The sequence below is a fragment of the Neovison vison genome, chromosome 2, assembly GCF_020171115.1.
Source record: "Neovison vison isolate M4711 chromosome 2, ASM_NN_V1, whole genome shotgun sequence".
Classification (NCBI taxonomy): domain Eukaryota; kingdom Metazoa; phylum Chordata; class Mammalia; order Carnivora; family Mustelidae; genus Neogale; species Neogale vison.
This window is the reverse complement of record NC_058092.1, coordinates 48,585,519-48,606,526: the sequence shown is the minus strand read 5'-3', so window position 1 is coordinate 48,606,526 and position 21,008 is coordinate 48,585,519. Positions and strand designations below refer to the sequence as shown.

Sequence of the window (21,008 nt, the reverse complement as noted above, 5' to 3'; positions counted from 1 at the left end):
TTGAGTCCCACATCGGGCTCTCTGCTCAGCAGGGAGCCTGCTTCTCTCTCTCTCTCTCTGTCTGCCTCTCCATCCACTTTGTGATCTCTGTCTGTCAAATAAATAAAATCTTAAAAAAAAAAAAAAAGAATTTATTGATTGTCTTGCTTTGTGTGGGCACTATGGTGCTGTAAAAGGCAGTCCTTGCCCCACACCTAGTTAGGGAGATGAGATCAGGACCCCGAGAGCCATGTAAGTCAGAAGAGAATGAAGAAACCTATCTGTTCTCAGGTGTTTAGAAGAGGCTGAGTCCTTCCCTTCTCCCTGCCAAGAAATGTAAACTAAGTATTTCTGCATTGTATATGTGAGTCCACCCCCACCCATATATGGACCCACATACATGCTGAGAGCCCTCTGAGCACCAAGATTCTAAGACTCTGAACAGTCGGTCAGCAGTCTGCTCAGCGCTAAGATGCCTACCACTTGTTAATTGTTCCACGGAGCTCCAGGAGTAGGCTGAGGTGTTTCAGGACTCCTGGAGGTGGAGGAGAGGGTGGGGGCTGAGGGAAGCAGAAGGTTGAGTGGCTGACCAACCTCCTCTAATTAGAAACAAAAAAACCCCTCCACAACACCATTTTTATCTATTTTAGTTAATGAGCTTCTTCTATAACTGAATCTGAAAAAAGTCTAGCTAAGAAAAGCAAACAAAAGACTGAAACCCCTACAATGCGTTCTGTGGCTTCACTGCCCAATATGGTAGCCACTCAGCACGTGCAGACAGAGCACTGGAAATGTGGCTGGAATAACGCCAAGGACCTAAATTTTCCATTAATGTCATTTTAATTCATTTCAATTTAAAAACTGATACTCAGGGGCGCCTGGGTGTCTCAGTCGTTAAGCATCTGCCTTCAGCTAAAGTCATGATCCCGGGGTCCTGGGATCGAGCCCTGCATCGGGCTCTCTGCTTGGCGGGGAGCCTGCTTCTCCCTCTCCCACTTCCCCTGCTTGCGCTTCCTCTCTCGCTGTGTCTCTCTTTCAAATGAATACATAAAATCTTAAAAAAAAAAGAAAAGAAACGAGAACAAAAACTGATACTCAATTCAGTTACTGAAAAACTTTGAATTATGTTTGAAACCACACTGGTGTGCAAATCTACATTTTCAATGTTAACTGAAGAAACCCAAGTTATTTATTTACAATGAAAATTTGGTGTCAGAATTGGGATGTACCAAGTGGCAAATACGCATTAGGTGTCAAAGACTTTGTACGAAGAAGTAGAGGAAAAATGAATGTAAAATGTCTCATTAATAGCTTTTACATCAAATATACACTGAAATGATGTTTTGGGTGTTTTCGGTTGCATAAGATACATTTACATTAATTTACCTATTGCTTTTTACCTTAATGTGGCTACTGAAAAGTTTTAAATTATGTATGTGGCTCATATCTAGGAGATAAAGTCAGGATGCTCCGGTGATGGGGCGGAGGATACTGTCACTGTCCACACCACACAGATGCATGGGGAAAGTCAGCTTAAATTTTTTTTTTTAGATTTATTTATTTATTTATTTGACAGACAGAGATCGCAAGTAGGCAGAGAGGCAGGGAGAGAGAGAGGAAGGGAAGCAGGCTCCCTGCTGAGCAGAGAGCCCGATGTGGGGCTCAATCCCAGGACCCTGGGATCACGACCTGAGCCGAAGGCAGAAGCTTTAACCCACCGAGCCACCTAGGTGCCCTTAATTTTTTTCTTAATTTTTTTTAAGATTTTATTTATTTATCTGACAGAGAAAGATCACAAGTAGGCAGAGAGGGAGGCAGAAAGAGAGGAGGAAGCAGGCTCCCTGCTGAGCAGAAAGCCCAATGCGGGACTCAATCCCAGGACCCCGGGATCATGACCCGAGCCAAAGGCAGAGGCTTTAACCCACCAAGCCACCCAGGCGTCCCGGAAAGTCAGTTTATACAGGGAAAGTAATTTCCCCACAGTCAAGTGGTGTAAGTGTTGAAGCACAGCCCACGGATTCCATTCTGATGGACACAAAACTGCACTCTCATTCATTACACATCAGTATATGTATTTTTTAAAAAAATTAGGTGAATGAAGAAAACAAGTGAAGCTCTTTTACTTTTTTAAAGATCTTATTTACTTATTTAGAGTGCTCGAACATGTGGGTGGGGGAGGGGCAGAGGGAGAGAGAGAATTTCAAGCGGACTCCCCATGGGTGGGGCTCGATCACAAGACCCTGAGATCAGGACCCCAGCCAAAATCAAGAGGCTGGATGCTCAACAGACTGAACCACCCAGGTGCCCCAAAAGAAGCACTTTTGGAACGAATATTATGTTTAAAAAGTAGCACTGTTTGGAAATCATGCTCACTACCTTCAGACTTTTTTTAAAGAGTTAATTTTCATAGGAAGGTAAAAAGGTTACACCTTCATCCCCGAGTTCACAAACATAAAGGGTATAATTTTCATTAAAAAAAGATTCCAGAGAGGAGGATTAGCAAGATGGCGTATGCTGGGAAGACTTCCGGGCAGTAGTTTCCAAAGGCTTCCGGAGGACCACAGGTAGATTCCTCAGCACAGGCGGCATCTGGAACAGAAGTAAAGAAAACACAGGAGACAGCCAAACGCACGTAGTGCGGAGGAAGAGGAGCTGGGCGTGGAAGGGCAGATGAGGCTGGAGATGAAGTGGGGACGGGGCTCGCACTGCCTACAGACGGAGGGGTCTGACCTCCATGATGAAGACCACCGTGAGCCTCTGGAGAAGCATTCAGGCTAGGGCGAAAGTGGTGGGATTTGTGCACTTTCCCAGATATCTCTGGGACCACGCGCAGCAGGAGACAGACAAGGTCAGGGAGAACACTGGTGGAGCCATTTCGGTAAGAGAAAAGATGAGGACCTCCATCAAGGAATGGGCAAGAGAAATGCAGAAATAGGCAACAGGAGAGATTTTGTGAAGAGGCTCTGACAGGCTGTGGCAGTCACCTGCATTTGTGGAGTAGGGGAGCTACAGAGATGCCAGACTTGTGGCCCAGGAATGGGAGAAAAATCAGCAGACGGCTGCTGGCTGCTAGCTCCTTTGAGCCGCTGTTCCAAAGTGACCCCTTTCCCAGGGCAGCCACACCTGATGACTTAGCAAACTGGGAGCAGAAGGCCTCTGATGGGCACCACTCACTCCAGAGCACTCTGCTGGCCTGGCCAAGGGGCGTGGGACTGTATTATAGCTCTAATCCTCCCACCACGCAATGCCCCCCTCTCTCCCTTCCAATCACAGGGGCAGCCCCTAATAACCACCTTGTACCCCCAAATCTGTCTCAGCATCTGCTGCTGGAGAAGCCAATTTAGGGCAGTCAGCCAGGCCTTCTCCTCAGACCAGTGGTCCCAAAATGAAAATAAACATGCACAAAGATTTACATCCTCCTTTGAACTGGAACCACAACCTTCAGGAACAGTCTATCTGGACTAAAAGCAGGAAGAAGCTTTGTTGATTTTGAGACCAGAAAGAAACAGCTTGGCGTTAAGAGAAGATGGTAGAAAAGGAAAGACTCTCTGAGAAATCACCCCATCAGATCATGCTTTAAGTTTATCATCCAGGGGTGCATTTGAGGGACTAGAGGGGCTGTCAGAAGCAAGCTTTAGTACGCCTTGACAACTTTCCTGGAAATAATCCCCCTTTCGGCTCTTCCTTGACCATGAAATTAAGTTAACCACAGCATCCACTTCCCAGACGTAATCAAGAGCTCACAGCCTCAGCACCGGCTGTCTCCTAGCCTTTGTTCGCCCGTTCATCCATGCATCCGTGGTGGCCCCTGTGTATTTCTGCCCACCTGTGGGAACACGGACGTGCGAGGGCGAAGTGAAAGAGGTTCACACAGGGCTCTGGGTAAACCAAGGCTCTCAGCCTCTCATCAAGGGCTCGGCAGGTGGAACATACATGGTATTCGCAGAGCACAGAGGAGGGACAGTGAGTTGGCCCAGGGGAAGGCAGGAAATCCAGAGGAAGGTGACATATGAGCCTCATCTGGTAAGACAGGTGGCGGATAGCTGGTTTCAGAGCTAGAAAGCTCAGGGGAAATGGATGCCATTAGAGCAAAAAGCAGTTCGCTGCAGGGAGCCCTGAGGGGGACAGAGGGTTAGAGGCATTCAGTATGTTGGCAAAAGGGGAACCAGGGAGGAGCAGAGAAGTATGCGTCTCCAGAAAGGGAGGGAGCCCCAACTAAGGCAGTAAGGCCCTGCCGGCCAACAACTTTGAGCACCAAGATTTGTTTTTTAAGAAGATAAACCTGCAGTGGAGAAAGGCTAGAACAGGAAACAGTTTGTATCTGTGAAACTATCAAACCAACTGAAATGCAGGCTGTAAAATATGACGCAGAGTATGACTTCATCTTAAGAACAACAACAAAGCGGGTAGATGGGCTATTTGTAAAAATTCATTACTGAGGGAAAAAGAAAAGAAGATTGTTTCTGGATGAAGAAATTATAACTACTTTTTTTTTCTTTTTACCAACCTTGTAATTTCTAAAACTCTTCTACCTTTTTTTTTCCAATTTATTTATTTTCAGAAAAACAGTATGCATTATTTTTTCACCACACCCAGTGCTCCATGCAAGCTGTGCCCTCTATAATACCCACCACCTGGTACCCCAACCTCCCACCCCCCCGCCACTTCAAACTAAAACTCTTCTACCTTTAACACACATTCCTTGTGTACATTTTTTAAAGGTGTTTCCCCCACAAATCTGGGTAAATAAATCAGGGCACATGTATCCAGAAAAATCCCGACACAGCCATTAAAATGAATGAGGAAGAATTAAGGTATGAACTTGGAAGAAAGTTCAAGATAAATTTGGTGAAGCCTTCAAGACACACAAGAGTGTTCAGAGTGTGATCCCATTTGTGAATTTTGTTAAAGCAGACCAAAACACAGGCATGTCTACTTCCACAAAAGTCCTAGAAAAGTATGCAGAATATTATTACAGCAGGGACTAGGACCCAGGGTAGGGCACTTTCCCTAAGATTGGTGCTTCCTTTCTACCATGACCTTGTATTTCCTTTGTGATCAAAACTTTTAACAAGCTTAAGTTAAAATAAAAGCAAAATGAATTTAAGGAGTACCCTGGGCACATTTTCCAAACCCTGCTCATCAGCCTGAAGGCAGGAGAGGTCCAAGGCCAAGTCACGTCTTTTCCCGATTTGGCTGGCTTCTGTCCCTATCAACACACACTCACGTTGGGGTATAAAAAAGTAATCACTCTGAGGGTTTGTGGGCTCATGTCCACTGAATTCCTATTCAGCCGGGCAGATGCAGTGGGAGCGGTCAAGAGCTGGGGCCTACAATTATCTGGTGGTTGAAGTCCCTCTCCCCAGGCGGGGGCTACTATTACACCAAATTTTTCCCTACCAGTTTTTCAATTATCTATGACTAATGAGCACTTTGGGAACAGTTTCAGACACACACATAATCCTCCTTCCTGACGTCAGCAGGAGAAATTAATGACTGTGTGGATTGCTGGGAGACAGAAAATGCATTATAATGGTCAACAGAACTGTTATCCTCTCCAGGAAGAGGGAGATGGGGGAGGGGCATCGTATTAACTGGAAGGTTCAGTGTTCTTTTGTATCCCTACACACAGGAGATGAAACCCAGGGTAAACGTTGGCTCACGGCCTTGGAAATGTCAGAGAGAGGTTTGGGCACAGGCGGCATGCAACCCTGGTTCCTCTGCACTTGGCACCAGGGCAGTGGTCCCTGCTCCGCTTTGCCAAGGTCAACAGGCCAACCAGACTGGCTAGGACGGTGCTGTCACCTGGCCCTGCCAGCAGGTGAGGCTCTCCAAGTGTTTTGGGACTGAAGCCGCTTTCAATCTGGTTTAGGAGGGGAACAAAAGATACAAATGTAGTAATCTAAAGCAGCACCTGCATCCCACTGTTTATAGCAGCAACGTCCACAATAGCCAAACTATGGGAAGAGCCTAGATGTCCGTTGACAGATGAATGGATAAAGAAGATGTCACACACACACACACACACACACACACACACACACACACAGGACTATTATGCAGCCATTAAAAAAAAGGTGAAATCTTGCCATCTGCGATGACGTGGATGGAACTAGACGGTTTTATGCTAAGCAAAATAAGCCAATCAGAGAAAGACAATTATCATATGATCTCACTGATATGTGGAATTTGAGAAACAAGACAGGATCATGGCGAAGAGAGGGGGAAAAATGAAACAAGACAAAACCAGAGAGGGAGACAAACCATAAGAGACTCTTAATCTCAGGAAACACACTGAGGGGTGCTGGGAGTGAGAGGGAGGGATGGGGTGGCTGGGTGATGGACACTGGGGAGGGTATGTGCTATGGTGAGCCCTGTGAATTGTGTAAGCCTGATGAATCACAGACCTGTACCCGTGAAACAAATAATACATTATATGTTAATAAAAAAAAAAAAAAACATGAGTGAGGGAACAGACACAGGATTGTACTCTTATACTGCCCAACACTAGGCTGGAGTTATCTTAAGTTATGTTAATACGTGGCGGTGTACGTAAGGTTGCCATTTCATGCAGCCATCCTCTGGGCTGGGGTGATGTCACAGGTGGTTACGACCCAGTCTGACTCTGGCTGAGCTCCAGCCTTTGGGGAGATACGAATGCTCACCAAACAAGATAAAATAGCATCATGTGCATATGATAGGCAGTAGACTGGCTACTGATACTTTAAAAGAACGGACAAGATTAGGGGCTTGACCCATAGTCAGTACCTAAATTCCTCTGTAGAGATCTCCATTTGGGTGGGTTAGATCAGGGAGCCTTCTGGAACCACAACTGATAAAAGACTGAAAAACATTCTGGTAATTCTTGCTCCGGAATAGGAGTCACACACATCCACAACTATTCACTCAATCAGGGAAAGTCACGAACAACTCAAATCTGATATGCTCTACCACCTGTTGAAAGACAATTCCTGAAAGGTTAATTTGTTCATTGCCTTTCATTTGCCTTCTAAAAACGACCTCATTTTAACTAGAAACTAAACTACTTTCAATTATTAACTAAATGTAAAACTTTCTGATGATAGTTTCATCATTCACTACTTATGGCAGAAGTGTTTACTGAGTACCTACTATGTGCCAGGCATTGATGTGATACAGAAAGGCATTAAGGAACTTCTCTATCTGAGAAGTTCCCCACCCTCAAAGGGCTTACTTTTAGTAGACATAGGATTCTCATCCAACAGCTCTTCTGAATTACATCTTGTAAATAATTTTATCTTCTAAGTTCTTCCATAGTGTGGAATAGTGTCATAAATCTTTGTATCTCTTGTCTTATATTTTGACCTATAGGTGGTATTTAATAAACATATCACACAGTTTAAACCAAATTTTGAATGACCCTTACCCTATGTTTTGTTTTTTTTCTCCATGCTTCTCTCTTCCTCTCTCTCCTGCTAAACACAGAATTACTCAAAGATGGTTTTATTTCTCACTGCATCCAGGTCCCCTCCCCTCCAGGACACAGCAGTGTCTAGAACAGTTCTCAGTAATATCCACTCAACTGGATTGATAGCTTTCTTTTAAAAAGAAAAGGCCACAGACACAGATCAATCAACTTAGATAAAAATGTTAAACACACACACACACACACACCCCACACGATCCTGCACATCAGCTAGGGCAGTAAAGAGAAAGGGAATGTTTCCTAATATAATCCCACCAGGAACACATCCTCACCTCTCAAACTCAGAGACAATGTAAGGTATCAAGATCCATGGGTATGCCTAGAAAATGAGGCCCAGCAGGCTCACATCTCTCACCAAGCACCGAGATGCGATGGTGCCGAGACATTATGGACATCACCATCGAGTGGAACAGTGGCTCTCAAACTCTCCTTGCCTGGTCAAGCCTGATTCAGGGAGTGGATGGTGGTGATCCTACAGGTGAAAAGCCGTAGGTCTCATTGCCAGGTGGGTCTGAGGAAGGCAGCATGGACACCAGGCCAGGTGTCTGGACTTGTTCTGACAGGCCACTGCTAATTATTATACAGGTCGGTGAGGAAAGGAAAGGTACACACTTGTATTTTAGGAAGAGAAATATCACAACAATAATAATGCCTGTTGACCAAAACCTAGAGGCTTTCTGGTCATGTTTCTGGCATTTTTCAGCTGCTCTCACCTTTCATGCTAGCAACAGACCTCTGAGGCTGTATTAGAATCACTGCCTTGCAGCTGTAGAAACAAAAGCACAGAAGTGGTTATGTAATTTGTCCAGTCACCTATCTGATGAGGGGTACAGTCAGGCTTCCGATCCAGGATTCTCAGATTCCGGAGTGGAGGATCTCCCTACTAGATCATGCAGATTAGAAGGGGTTGATAGTGGAGCCAGGAAGAATAATCCCAAGTGTTTGTTGAGTCATGAGCAGAAAAGGAAGGCAGTTTCATTTGCAGAGGCTCTCCTGGTGGGTTATGTCCAGGAACAAACCCCCAGGAGCCATGAAATCCCAGCATCCTCAAATCTCCTAGCTCCTTCCTTTACTCCCTTACGCGGGTTCCAAAAACCCTGGACTTTGAATGGCCCGTCGCGACCACTGACCTCAGCATCTTCCTTCTGCTGTAGAGAAAACCAAAGTCAGAGAGGGAGGTGGCTTCTCTGTGGCCACCCTTCTTGGGGGGGCGGGCAGTCTCCACTGAAGACTGCTGTGGCAGTCCACACCTCCTGCTGTGGCAATACTAGCCTGTACCCACCCCCAGCTGGGGCAAGGAGCTCACCCGAGCCAGGACTCAAAGTCACAGGGCAAACAAGAGGGTTGGCAGAAATCCAGCGGATTCCAGCGGTGTATGCTGCAGATTCTCAACTATTCAGGGCTAACAGTGCAGGCTTTTCAGCTTGAAATCATCCACTTTGACACCCACAGTGACCTAATTCTCTAGATAATTGCCAATGCCCTAGTTTGCTCTCACCTAGCCTAAGGCCACCTCCAAAAGCCTTTCCTGGGTAGATCATAATTAATCACTTTTTTCCTCTATAACCCCACAGCATGTTCCTTGGAATTACATCATTCTGTTCTACATAATGACTTTTTTCCTTGCGCCTCGTTCTTTGGTGTTAGATGATAACCACCTTGAGGGTATCGCTCTTTTCACAGGTGTATTTGCAGGAGGCATGCGGTTTAGCAATTCCCCTCCGGAGGGGGAAGCTTTGTGATGGTGGGTGAGTGATTTCATTTCTTTGCTCCTGTTTCTTCGCCTGTAAGATGACTACAATAACACTATTATATCATGTGAGAATCAAGCAAGGTCGTACTGATAAAGCACTTTGGATGCTGTCATGTGGCAAATGCTCAATTAATAGGAGACACTCTGATGGTTACAACAAAAGTTCTGTGTCCCTGGTCTATGTGGTAGCGCCTGGCATAGAGTGGTCACTCAGTTCATTCGGGCTGAGTTTAGAATGCTTGAAGAGAATCCTTGATGTTACAGCACGTGGAGATATATATGCTTTGGGGGTCATGAGAGCAAACCACAGAGACTGTGAAAGCTGTTAAAATATTCACAGTAATGGAATTCAGTCTTCCAACACAAAAAGTGTCCCCCTGTAGTCATATCTCCATGGCACATCTGCAGAGTGAAATGTTTTAAAAGTGCAGAAGGTGTTCTCTTTGGAGTTATTTTAAGGACTAAAGAGGCTTGCCCCACAAGGAAGAATTATTATTTTGTCAGCAAAAGTCCTGACTGTTAAGATGACCCATGCTTTCAAGACCCAGGCCAACAGTTCAATTAACTCTCTTTTTTTTTTTTTAAGATTTTATTTATTTATTTGACAGAGAGAGATCACAAGCAGGCAGCGAAGCAGGCAGATAGAGAGAGAGAGGAGAAAGCAGGCTCCCTGCCAAGCAGAGAGCCTGATGTGGGACTCGATCCCAAGACCCTGAGATCATGACCTGAGCCGAAGGCAGAGGCTTAACCCACTGAGCCACCCAGGCACCCCAAAAACATTTTAAGTATCATTATGCTTAAGATATTACCAGGTTTAAATCAGTAGTCTTCACAGTTTTGGTTGTTTTTGTTTGTTTGTTTTTGGTTTTGCTTTGTTTTGTTTTTCCTGGAATCTACTGAAGAAGTCACATAAAACTGGGACTCACACAGGCACCTTCATTTTTTCTTTAGTTCCAAAGAGCCATTAAACACAAACATTAGAGGGGCTTCTGGGGGGCTCAGTAAGTTAAATGTCTGACTCTCGATTTCGGCTCAGGTCATGATTTCAGGGTGGTGGGAAAGAGCTCGGCTTAGGGCTCTGTGCTCCGTGACGAGTCTGCTTGAGATTCTCCCTTTCCTCCTCCCTGTCCCCTTTGCTTGTGCTCTCTCTCTCTCTCTCAAATAATCTTAAAAAAAACCAACCCTCCCCCCCCAAAAAACCCCAAACATTAGAATCAGTACCATTTAATAGAAAATTTTATCACTAAAAAGATAGGAAGGAGATGATCTCAAAATAAAGAACATTTTAAAAAATTAAGTACAATTTCCTTTTATGACCTAATTTTCTCATCCTATCACACATCCCTTTTTCAGGGGCCAGCATTGGATCTCTAGTCTAGACTACTGTTTGCAAACTGCTAGTTTACAGAATACTAACAACCTCCTAACAAGGGGCTGAATCTATAGGATACTGAACCGCACGCTCTCATGTGGAAAAAGTCAGTGGGTCCAGTGTTCACCACACAACACCAAACATCTGGTGATCTGAAGACATCTGGGGCTTTTTTATCATGTAGACCAAACACGATTCAGGTAATTGACCAAATTTTTCACTTCCCAACCAGATGTCTTACTTTCATATAAATGAAGCCAATCTTGTACTTTCATGTGCAAATAAGCTAGACAGAAATTCACCCCTGGAGGGCAGAATTAATTGCTCATTCTCAATGAATACTAAATTACATATTATTTTTTCCCATGATTCTACCTTTGAAAAAGGTTTTCCACTCTTGCTTTAAAAGCATAGATTTCATCTTAGAAACATTCTGTCTTTTAAAATGTTTGTTCCTCTTTGTGTCTTTTACAGCAAGGCAGTGTGCTGTAATGAAAAGAGTGTGGTCTTAGGAGTCTGGATGAATTGGGTTCTAATTCACACCGCCCTACCCCCAATCTTTTAAGGGCCTTGGAAATAGTTACTTAAACTCTCTGAGTTCAGTTTGTTTTGCAGTTATAAATCATTAAACCCATCTCTAAGGGACACCATGAAGATTTAAGACCACTCTTTCATTCTTGTGATACGCATCAGGCACTCATTCTACGTGCCTGTCACTCAGAGACAAACAGAGAGCCACCATGTTGTCCTCTGGGAACTGTCAAGACACAGGCAGGTGCTCCAAAGGGTGTGCTAGAAAAGTCAAGCTTCCCTATGCTGAATGGCAACATACTGTCCAACAAAGGCAACACTTTTATTTAGGATTTTTAATAAAAGTATAAGCAGCTTCAACTGTGGATAATTTTTAAAGGAAGTATCAAATTAATAAAAAGGAAGGACCTGTCTGAAACCTTTCCTCTTCTTGTACTGTTTTCAAAGACAGACTGGGATTTGCTCTCATGGTATTTGTTTAAAGAATTCATGTGGTTATCAATGACCCTCCACCTTCTATGCCGTTGTCCTGACAACCAACCATTTACTAGACAGAATATGGAAAGCAGACGACAATGTATCCCTTCAGTCTGGTTTGGTAGGTAAAACTCAACAGTGCAGAGACAATATTCAAAAGACCAAGGTCTTTGTGCATAAGATCCTTCAAGAGGAAATAAATACATAGATAGGAACTTACACAAAGGAGACAGCACTGCATAAAGAACCCAACAAGGAGAGCAGAGGCTGCCATGTGGACCTCGCTTCTGGCTTAAGAGCCCTTGTGGTTCAGTAGCCAGGCTACAATAAACACAGCACAGAAAGACAAAGGGCTAAGTTTGTTGTTGCTATTGTGTTTATCTTGAGATGTTAGATTCTTTTATCACCAATGCCCAGAAACATCTCAAATATATGAAGAAATGAAATGCTATTATGGTTTTTAAACTTTCTTCCAATGACCAGAGTTTTGTTTTGTTTTTTGCCCCCCCAAAAGGAATCTCTCACAGAATCTTAGCTTACAAATCAGATCTAGTTCAAGGAAAGAAGGAAATGTCCAAGAGCAATGTTCCCTAGCACTGACACTTGAGGAACATTGAGATATAAGGGGCTGAGCAACAGAGGTTTGAATCTAGAATTTAATCTACGGTAGAGACTGCCTATCTGGGCACATGAAAGAGGAGAGGAATGGAAGTCTGGAGCTGTAATACTAAGCCCCTTCTCTCAGGCTTTCCTATAACACAGGAGCTGAAGAAGCAGAAAGTGTCCATTATTTAATCAGAGAGACTGTGACCTCACCCTAGGTGAAGGAGGACCTTGGCACTGCAGCATCCAAAGAAAGGAGTGGAATTTGCCAGTTTGGCATTTAGCCAAAATGTTAGAGTACAATCCCTGAAGCCCTCACCCACACTGCCATGCAAATTCAGCAGGGGAATATTCCAAAAATGATGCTTTCACTTAATGTCATTTAAATCTCCAACTATGTCATCCGGTGTGTATGTTGTGCACTGGGGGAGGCTCATGCAGATCGTGGGGACAGCGCTCCAGTGCTACGATGCAAGCTTCAAGCTTTGTCAATGAAATAGAATCTGATTTCTCCAGTTTTTGAGTTTCTCATTCTTTGGACACAAGACCCATGAGAATGAAGGACCTTAGGCAAAATGGAAAAGGAAGGCTGGCCCAAAGCCCAGAAGTGTCCCCAGCCATCAAATCCTTTTACAGTGGCCCCAGGGGCCGCTTCTAGAGGGAGCACTGAGGGCGATCCTAGCTCCAACAGGCTTCAGTGGATGGGGCTGAGAGGAGAGACCGATAAACCGTGCAGGACTTCACCCTCTGGCGCTGTCTCCAGGGCAACACTTAGGGACTGTACGGCCTCTGGAAGGTGATAAGGGTGGACATCCATGGAAAGGGCATCCAAGAGGCCAGTCCACTGGGCCCTTGTCTGTATAATCATAATTGATTTTTTTAAAAACAAAATCAAGATCACAAAGCTATTACTCAATGTGGTTTTCCTTCAGTTTACAAAGACAATACAGCTTCATTAGAGATCAAACAGCACAAAAAAACAAAAAAAAAAACAAAAAACAGGGGCGCCTGGGTGGCTCAGTGGGTTAAGCCTCTGCCTTCGGCTCAGGTCATGATCTCAGGGTCCTGGGATCGAGTCCCGCATCGGGCTCTCTGCTCAGCGGGGAGCCTGCTTCCTCCTCTCTCTCTGTCTGCCTCTCTGCCTACATGTAATCTGTCTGTCAAATAAATAAACAAAATCTTTTAAAAAAACAAAAAAAAAAACAAAACAAAACAGGAGAAAAGACCCTCCCCTTAATTTCCCTCCTCCCAGAGAAATGTTAGAAACTATTTGAGACCACCATGCCAAAATATAAAGATACACACATATTTAATTGTAAATAAAAGGGATAATAGAAGCATGCAATTTTATATTCTGCCTTTTGAAGTCAATAGTATGTCACAGACACCTTTACTCACCAATAAGTATAGTACATTCTTCTTGGAAATATATCATATTCTGTAATTTGAAGGCACCATATTATTTAACCAATCCCTTAGTACTAGACACTTAGTATATTTCTGTCAAATTAAAAACACATACAGACTTAGTAACAGGTGGCTTAGTAAGGATTACTATAAGGAGGTGAGGGGCTTTGCAGTTAAGGAGAGGAATTATTGTGATACAGAGAATGTTGTGACCAAAGATCTGCAAGTGTCTCAAAAGTTAGACAAAACAGGTCTTTCTTTTACATAGTGGATATAAACAAGGTGAGAAAAAATGTAGGGAAATGGGGTAAAAGAGTGGTGTGCTGGAAAGTAGACCAGAGAGTTGTTTTATTCTGAGGTCAGTATATTATGATGGAGGGACCTGTGATAGTTAATTTTATATATTACCTTGACTGGAAGTTTGGATCTGTAAGTTACAATTTTATCCCAGATATTTTAGTCAAACATTATTCTGGATGTTTCTGTAAGGATGTTTTAGATGAGATTAATATTTAAATCAATAGACTGAGTAAAGCAGATTGCACTAGTAATGTGGGTGAGCCTCATCTAATCAGCTGAAGGCCCGAGTAAAACAAAAAGGCTGACACCCCTCCGCAATCTGGGTCTCCTCGGTCAGAGAAAATCCTTTCAGCAGTTGCATTCACCTTCTTCTTCTTCCCCTTCCTCAAGATTTATTTATTTATTTGACACAGAGACATAGAGAGAGGAAGTATGCATGGCAGGAGGGCAGAGGGAGAGAGAATCCCAAGCAGACTGACAGGCAGCCTGACGCCAGGCCTGCTCTTACAACTGAGATCACAACCTGAGCTAAAACCAAGAGCTGGATGCTTACCCAACTGTACCACTCAAGCACCCCATGCCTGATAATCTTCAGTTTGGTACATGGGCTTTATCCTGCTTTGGGATTTGAACTGAAACATCAGCTCTTCCTGGGTCTCTAGCTTGCCAACTCACCCTAGAGATCTTGAAGCTTGCCAGCCTCCACAATCTTATGAGCCAATTCACTGTACTGGACAAGTGCACACAATATGTGCATGAAAGCACAAGCGTACACACACACATACACACACACACTTGCTGTTTCTCTGGAGAGCCCTGACTGGAGCAGGACTCTTAAGGAGGACTATATCCTGGCCCAGGGTGAGGATGGGGCAAAATTCAGGGCCCTGGCGGAAGAACAGAATTGTAACCAATGTTTGGTTAACAAGCATTTTGTTCCAACTGATCAGTGAGGCCAGGCAGGTCAGCTAATCATTCATAAGACAGAGAATGGGAGTTTAGAGGGTCTGTGTCTAGTCTTGACCTAAGTAAAACAAGGCAGGCGTCGAGAAATTTTATCAAAGTCAAATAGCTAAGAGTAATTCTTTGCTGTAGGCCATCTCCTGGAGCACACAGCATGGTGGGATTTATTAATTTTCATGGTTTTCTAGGAGCACAGGACTTAGGGAAAATCCAACACTGTCATTTAATTATTCTTATTATAAACAATACTGTAAAGAACATCATTGAACATGCATGCTTGCCACAAGGAATCATGGCCTTTTTGAGGAACTTAGGATTGGCACTTCTGTTACCCTTAACCTAAGAGGAGAAGCCATATATAAACAGGTGCCTGATCTCCTCCAGCAATCCTCAAGGAACTAGGAAAACAAGGCCAAGTATGAATGGTTTCCTCTAGCCTGAAAAATCAAATGTGAAACAACCTGAATCCTTCCTTTGATGGATGCTCTCCCAGTTTCCTTGCTCAGTGTGATAGACTAGAACTAGCCCAAATGTTGGATTCAGGCACGCTCAGGTTCAAATCCACACCAACATTTACCAGCCTTAAATCTTTGGGTTACGTAACTGCTCTATTTCTCCTTGTCTAAGATGGGAAGAATAGTACCTGAAAGGAATGCTAGAAAATGAATGACATGATGGACATGAGAGCCCACCCAGCACACCATATGCCCGTTAACTGATTTTCCATATTTTACTTTCCTCTCCCCACCTCCCACTCCCCCACAGAGGACCTTATATAGAGGACATCATGAAACTAGGGAAGGGGACCATTTTGTACTAAGTGCCAACTATGATCCACGCAAGGTATGACACCCTCCTTTACAGCTCTTATCTCACTGAATCTCATTAATCCTGTGAGGGAAGGGTGGCCATCCCCATCCTGAACACAATACAGACCTGTAACTTGTCTGAATCCCACCTTCCAGGAAACATCAGGAATGGACATAAGATAATAGCTGCTCTGGTTCCCATTTCTTCTCTGCCAGCCAAACGAGGAAAAACACTGGCCTCCCAAGGCCCAGGCTGTAAGTGTTCTTAGTTCTACCCATTCCTTCTGGGAAAACTACCCTCTCCTAAACGTGGCACTTGCCAATTCCCTCACTAAAGTTCTGCTTGGTAACCTCCAGCCTCCCACTGCAACGCAAGACTGGTACTGCTTTCCCCTGGGGCCTAGAATCAGTGACCCAGGCCACCGACCAGCTGACTATCCAGCAGATGCTCCAGGATCCTGCTGTCTTCCCCGCCCCTTGCGGTTCCTCTTGAGAATAACGGGGGCGCATGCAAAAAGGCCGGGAGAAACAAGCTCCATCAGGCCTAAATAATTCACAAAACAAATGCAGAGCCCAGCTAGCTCCCACAGTGCAGATAACCTCCTGCACTAAAGACGCAAAGTGAAGCCTCTGGGTTTTCACAGTTCTTACCCTGAAGTTAGTAGGAAGGGAACAGATGAAGACAGAACCACTACTGATTGAGTCCCTGGGCGGGCAGCTACTGGCATCTCCATGTCTCAGGAGAGGGAACTGAAGCGCGGAGACTTGCTAAGCACTGAGGTTGGGAACTGATCCCAGCTGCCTGACTCCAATCCTACTCTAGGGCATCGCCCTTGCTATTTCTTAACTTAAACCTTTGGTCAAAACCAAATAAAACCTCAAGGGCTTAAAAAAGAAAAGGAAGAATGAAAAAAAGGCATGAGCACTCTTGCTGCTAACTCTCCAGTTCTTATCCCCTGTCCAGTTCCCTTGGTTCTCACCTGCTGCATTAGGCCAGCTTATCAAAGTGGGTTCCCCAACAGGCAGTGTGTTCAGCTTCTGGGAGCTTGTTGGAAAAGCACAGGGCAGGCTAGACCCACGGAGGCAGTTTTGATGAGAACCCCTGTACTATCACTGGGACCCCATCCCCGACTTCTGGTCAATGGTTATGAAAGGAAACTCTAGAATCTTTATTTTTAAAAACTCCCTGGTGATCCTGATGCCCAAGGAAATGGAAGCACAGACTCCTACCAAAAGATTATAATTAGCCCATTAAAGGGCGTTCTGTGCTAAATGTACCAACTTTACAACTGCCCCTGAGGTGAAAGTGATGGCTTCTTTTCTAACCAGCTGAATGACCCTGGGCATGTTCTCCTCCTTTGTAAAACAGAGTTCATAAACACATACTGCAGAGTGTGAAAATGAAAACGGTAACATAAAATCCTTGTTATCGTGTCTGGTATGCAATAGACGGTAAATCAAATGGGGGCACTTTTTATTAATCACCTGGAAGAAGGAAGCAAAAATAACCCACGTAAAAAACAAAATAAAACAAAACAAAACCTCCATTATAACCTATATTATAACAAACGGAATGGACTGGCTGCACAGGAGGGAGACCTTTGGCATCTGCGAACCTTTCCAGTTCGCTTGGGTCCGGCCAGGCATGCAGCTCTCTCTCACAGGGAAACGCGACATCCTCTAATTATGCTGCCTTGCACAAATCAGATGCAGAAACGAACCTGGAAGGATGTGGAAGGGAAAACGCGGTGCAGTGTGAGAGCATTCAGATCACACTGTGAAGACAGAAACAGCAGTGCTGACAGAGCTGGAGGTATGAACAGGAACCCACACTTCCGGGAGGGCTGAGCCATCTGACCCACGGGACAAAGGTGCACAGCAAGGGGATTGCTGTCTGGCTTTCCCAAGACTGAGCTGCACAGGATGTGCAAGCCACAGGAGGAGAAAGGTGCAGAAAGGGCACTGGCGACTCGCAGACAGCGCAGACAGGCAGACTGTGGCAACAGAGGACGGCTGAAATCAGCATTCGGACTCAAATCCAGATGAGGTAGATTGCATTCTACTCTGTCTCCATTTTAAAACAACTACTCCCCCAAGGCGTGAAAGTAACAAACTTTTCCTCTTCCTCTTGAAATCTGCAAATCTATCTTCCCAGGATGATCATGTGCTTTTTTGGGGGGGCGGGGGGGGGGCTCCATGTCTGATCTGGCTGAGCTTTCTCCATGGAATACCTTCCCTGCCTCTTCACATGCCTAACCTCTTCTATTTACTCCTCAGAAAGCAACTCAGCGGTCACCTTCTCCAGGAAGGCCACCCTGAGTCCCTGCCCCTTCCACATCTGAACTGAGCTAGATCCCTTCTCAGGACAGCTGCCACACCTAGCACATAAATCATATAAACGAGTTCAAAAAGCTGCTGTTATTTGAAAGCTGATCTCAGTACAAGTTAAGTTCGGGAAACGCCAAGCTGCACTGAGACAGGTTTCTATACCACAACGATTCTCAGACACTTTAATATGCTGGTGTGCGCTGAGAATCTCTAAGGAGATATGAAATATGAAGCCCCAATATGATTTGATCACAGGAAATTTTTTTTTCCCTGAAAACCATCTGTAGGTCCAGGATGCACGTTATAGGCTATCCCGCTATCTTTTACTGACACTGTCTGCTTTCGTGCTTCCCAGACTCTAACTTCCTTGGGGGCCACAGTATCTGTTTAACAGAGCGCTTCTGGTATCTCCATAAGCACCTGCTATCGGTAGACACTTGCTGAAAGCCAACTGCATGTTACCAAGCTTACATCACATTTTCCTCTTCAAAACTCTACAGTGGCTTTCTCTTATTACCCCTTCGGATGCCTTACTCCAAGGCTCACAGGGCTCTACATTTTCAAAATCTCTTACCCCATCTCTGGCCATTCCCCTTTTGGACTGCGTTCTATTAAACTGACCTTTTTTTTACTTCCTCAAACATGCCTACCTTCTCTTTCCCCCTGGGACTTTGCACATGCTGTTGTTTTGTTGTTTGCCAAGAGCACTGCTGGCCCCATGGTCACATTGCTGAAACCATCTCCATGATGAGGCTTCAACCCAAAAGTCTTCCCCACATTTCAGCCAGCATCTTATTTCCATCATAATACACATCAATAGTGGCGTACTGACATATGTTCAAGATCATGTTTCCATGATATTCCCTTGTGCGTTCTCAGTCGGAAGTCAAGCAGGGAGGAGCCTTGGGGCAATGGGACTGGCAATGGGGAAAGGAGAGAAGACCATTTGGAGCTGATGATGAGCCGAGGTGGCCCAAAGTTCTGTAGGTCCTTAGAGGTATCAGGTATCTCCGGATAATTATGTATCGAGGGTTTCTATAGCATTGGAGCGCACAAGCCCAGGCAGGTTTCTCTCCACCCTCAGCTTAACTGAGTGCCCCTGCTGCTACAGATGTCAGCACTGAGGGATGAAGAAAGAGGTTCAGTGAATCTTCTTGAAGGCAGGAGAGTAGGAAGCCATAACAATGTCTGGAATGGACCTACTCCCAAACTGGGCCAGGTACTGTGTTGATGCTGGAGCCATAGCAACTAATGAGGGGGACGTCGCCCCTGCCCTCATGGGATGTATAAATTAGCAGGAACATTAAGCCCATAATTACAATCCATGAAAATTTCCAATGTAATGAGCATTATAAAAGGAAGTGCAAAAGACCTGTGGTTTGCACAAACATGATACTCAACTCAACTGTACACAGGATTCAGGAAGCAAATGTATTTCCCTCATTCCTTGCTTTTTCTAGAGTGTTTCAGGCCTTCTCCCCTTGACCCCCCTGTGGGCTTCTTCCAGGCAGAGCTCCCACTAACACATCTGTGTACCTGGCACAGTGTCAGGCTCAGTGTGCATGGCCCACAGGCCTGCTGAGGGACTGTCTTATTGGTGAAGAGTTTGAGGCATCGTATCATTTAACTCCCATAATCATTGACAAAGTCAAATCTAGGGGATAATTCTCTTATATGCAGAAAAGCTGGAGTCTGAGTACAGCTTTTTTTTTTTTTTTTAAAGATTTTTATTTACTTGAGAGAGAGAGAGAGCAGAAGCAGGGGTGAAGAGCAGAGAGAGAGGGAGAAGTAGACACCCCACTGAACATGGAGTCTGATGCAGGGCTCCATCCCAGGAAGGCAGATCCTTAACGGACTGAGCCACCCAGGTGGCCTGCTTGTTTTTTAAATATGGTCAAGTCATTCTCCCACACTGATTTCAGAGAAAGTTCCAGAGCTGACTAATTGGCTTCAGCTTGGCTTGGGTGTATGCCCTTAGGCAAATTATTTAACCTCTCTATGCCTCTGCTTCAACATCTGTAAAATGGGGATAATAGTCTCTTAGAAGACTGTTGAGTCAGTAATGAGAGTTATTAGAAATAAAGCTCTCACAACAGTTCCTGGCATATAGAAGATACTCAATAATGGTAGCTAAACTTATTACATTAATGCACTTGCTCTTTTCCCCAAACCTGATGAGTCACTGTTTTTATTAGTTATGATTAAGTACAGCTATAAATCCACAAAATAGTAACATAAGAAAAAAACAAATTTCTCTCTCTTATAAAGAAGTCCAGAGATGGCAAATCCAAGGCTGGTATGGTAGCCTGATCACAGCTCACTGTTCAGCCTGCCTAGAGAATGGCCTTTGTCTTCCTTACCTAAAATGGCTGCAAGAACTCCAGCCACCCTCCCTGATTCAGGCTTGCAGGAAGAGAAAACACATCTTCACTTTCCCTATCCACTCCTTAAAGGGACCTCTTAGGAATGCCATGGATCATTTCCACTTATATCTCATTGGCCAAAACTCAGAAGAACCTGTGTAGCTGCAAAGGAGGCTGGGGAATGCAGTCTTTAAAAGCCCTATGTAGGGGTGCCTGGGTGGCTTAGTGGGTTAAAGCCTCTGCCTTCGGCTAAGGAAGATGTGGTCCATATACACTATGGAGTATTATGCCTCCATCAGAAAGGATGAATACCCAACTTTTGTAGCAACATGGACGGGACTGGAAGAGATTATGCTGAGTGAAATCAGTCAAGCAGAGAGTCAATTATCATATGGTTTCACTCATTTGTGGAGCATAACCAATAGCATGGAGGACAAGGGGCGTTAGAGAGGAGTAGGGAATTTGGGTAAATTGGAAGGGGAGGTGAACCATGAGAGACTATGGACACTGAAAAACAGTCTGAGGGGTTTGAAGTGGCGGGGGGGTGGGAGGTTGGGGTACCAGGTGGTGGGTATTATAGAGGGCACAGCGTGCATGGAGCACTGGGTGTGGTGAAAAAATAATGAATACTGTTTTTCTGAAAATAAACAAATTGGGG

The 21,008-nt window shown here is 44.6% G+C and overlaps 1 protein-coding gene across 3 annotated transcripts in view; it reads right to left on the bottom strand.

The window, feature by feature from the left end:
- Positions 1 to 21,008, bottom strand: part of FGGY (FGGY carbohydrate kinase domain containing) — a 387,944-nt gene that overhangs the window by 203,548 nt on the left and 163,388 nt on the right. The window lies entirely within an intron of this gene.